The sequence below is a fragment of the Artibeus jamaicensis genome, unplaced genomic scaffold, assembly GCF_021234435.1.
Source record: "Artibeus jamaicensis isolate MK-2021 breed Jamaican fruit bat unplaced genomic scaffold, CSHL_Jam_final contig_241, whole genome shotgun sequence".
In the NCBI taxonomy this organism is placed as follows: Eukaryota; Metazoa; Chordata; class Mammalia; order Chiroptera; family Phyllostomidae; genus Artibeus; species Artibeus jamaicensis.
Window position 1 is genome coordinate 8,731,265 of NW_026521509.1, and position 2,942 is coordinate 8,734,206.

At 36.7% G+C, this 2,942-nt stretch overlaps 1 pseudogene; it reads left to right on the forward strand.

Annotated features, from left to right (window-relative positions):
* The first annotated feature begins 579 nt into the window (after window positions 1-579).
* Window positions 580-696, forward strand: LOC119039484 (uncharacterized; annotated as a pseudogene).
* Window positions 697-2,942: the final 2,246 nt, after the last annotated feature.

A 2,942-nucleotide genomic window follows, 5' to 3' on the forward strand; every position in this document is an offset into this window, starting at 1 on the left:
AAGTTGAGAAAACTCTAATTTAGGCCCACACCATTAATAACCAAGAAAGTAAAACCTATTTAGGGATATTTTAAAATGTTATCTTGCTGCTTTTACCTTGAAAGGTCTTAACTTCCTAATGAGTGACCAAAGTCTAGCAAAGAGTCATTTGTGTTAAACAACTAAATGCAGTAATTTCATAGGTGTTCAGATCTAACCAAGTTAATACTAGTAGTATTTTAAACCTCATTTTTACTGTAACCTTTAAACTTATAAAACTGTTTATAATGAGCGATTAGTATCTAAACATTTGAATTTAACAAATATTATATGATAGTATTATGTATAAGTCATATCCAACAATCCTCGCCTGCTTAAAAGTTTGCTCATAAAGCCACACAGAGGCAGTGCTGTCCATTTAGCAAGAGCTTTCTAAGTTATAAGCATAATGCCTGAAAATAACTAATCGGCCTTGCCAGTGTTGGACTTGGTAAACCCAAATGTATAATGTGAAAACAAATGTATGGATGAAGATGATTTATCTCTCTTGGGGGTGTAAAGTACAGCATGGGGAATATCATCAATAATATTGTAATAATAATGGCTTTTTGGCCTTTTGGCTAAGGTCAAGTGTAGTATCTGTTCTTATCAGTTTAATAATATTATAATAACTATATATGGTGCCAGGTGAGATTAGACTTATGGGGGGGACCACTTCATAAGTTTTATAAATGTCTAACTGCTATGCTGTACACCTGAAACTAATATAACATTGACTGTTAATTGTAATGGAAACAAAAATTAAAATAAAAAAGAGTTAAAAAATAATTTTTACCTTTCTATAATGTTTTTTTTTTCTTACATTAAATAATAGAGATGCAGTTGAAAAAAATCTGGGGCACATTCGAGAGTAAATGCAGGTGCTATTAAATAATAATATCAGGACAATAGGTATAAACTGGGACTACCCAAAGTAAATCCTAGTCATAGACCCCTTGAGGGTGACTTTCCATGAGTAGCAAATTAATTCCTTGTGAAGTGTTAGCTGCTAACATCTTACAACATGTCTCTTTCTAGAGGGAGTTTTATTTTCGCATGGAGCTTTAGGAAACCAAAGAACCTTTAAGATCTAAAATAACTCAGTTGTGACGATATGAGGGTTGACTAGCAATGGGGAAATTAGGAGTAGGAAATGCCTTATTGGGGCTTCTCAAATTCTACTAGGCAGGTGGTTACCTTCTCTGCCAAACTTTTGGTGGAATTTAATAGCTCTGGGCTCCTACCTGTGGAACCTGTCTTTCATGACAAATTTCTTCTTTATAAGTGAATCATTCAAAGTGACCTTATGACTGAGACAGGCAAGTCACCTTGACTAATTAGTGCTAGAATATGCAGAGGTTAAAAGTAAGGTAGGTAGTTGGCATTTGGTTTCCAGAGCCACCTTAACACCAGCAGATGGTGCTAAAATGTATACTTTCTCTCTCTTAAAACAAATATTTAAAAATTTCCATAAAATCATAAACTAGCTAAATGTAGGTATATTAACTAATTGCTCTGCAAAGTTCAGATGGGGGTGACACTTGTCATCATTTAACTTTCTTGAACAGGGCTCCACCTGAAACCTAGGGAGGCCCTTCCACCCATGCATCCTTGCGCCTTTCAAGCTAAATCAATTTTCTTTGATTTGGAACCTCACCCACAGGAAAGTAATTAAAGCACAGATTTTTACCTCATGCTCCAACTGGAAAGCTACACTCAACCAAAGATCTCTCTACATAACTCAGTGAAAGATGATTGTTTGATACTTCTTATTATGTATAGTATCATTTCTTTCCAGCAGAGTACCAGTCTCCAAAAAAAAGTATAGTCCTTCTCAATTAATCACTCTTTTCTAATAGACTTATTGGATATTAATATTTGTAAGGCACATGCTAAGCAAGCATGCAGGCCAGTAGCTTTCCATCTGTTTTTTTTTTTTTTTTTTTTTTTTTTTGCATAGGAGCATTTTTCCCAAATGGAATCTTTCATGGAAGCCCAATATATAAAACAGACAGAAGCTGAAGAGCTCTGTTCAAATGTGTGTTTGTTTCAGAGTGGGGTCTGTATGTCTTCCCTCTTGGCCTCCTTGCCTTTTTATTCATGAGGTAGCCCTTGTCGCATGTGCTCAACCCATGCCCTTGAGTCTGAACCCTAGGGCTCCACAAAACACTTTGAAAACTATGATTGCATTCCAGCTCCCTCACTTACATACTGAGAAACTGAGTCCAGTCAAGGAAAATGCTCAAGGGTATAAAAATATGGCTAGAAAGGGCAGTTAGTCTGGTCTGCAGGGCTGGAGACCATATGCATGTAGAAAGTATGTAGTAGAGCTCTTTTCTTTGGGGACTCTTGTAAATGGATGCAGATGTGCACACAAGTCCTCTCCTACTTATAATCATGTTTGGTATTTCAATAGAGTGCATTCAGTTCATTTCATTGGGAGATGTGTAAGCTCCCTACCTCTGCCAAAGATACCTCTGGGGAAATACCTTATGACCTGCTGATACATACCCTGACTGGATATAGAAGGTGCAGTCTTGTTTTGGCCCAAGGAAATTTGTGAATTTGTGAAATCTTTCATTTAGCTTAAAACATCCAAATATTATCTTTCTGTGACCTTTATCTCCCCTAGGCACTTGGGTTTTAATGCTGGGGAGAAAAAGGCCTGCTGATCATACTGAGGCCAAGATGCTACCTGCAGATGTTTTATCTTCAGCCAAATTGAACCCCTTTATTCCTTTTATGTAATGCAAGCTCTACTTCCTTTGAACATAGATGCCACTCCCCATGGGCTCTACATTGTTTTGGAAGGATATCAAGACAGATATCTAGAGATGGGTGATTTCTCAATGAAGAGGTAACCTGAGGATTTGGAGTGAGAGATTTCCATGCCAAGGGTTAGTAGAAAACAAGCTTTAAATAAT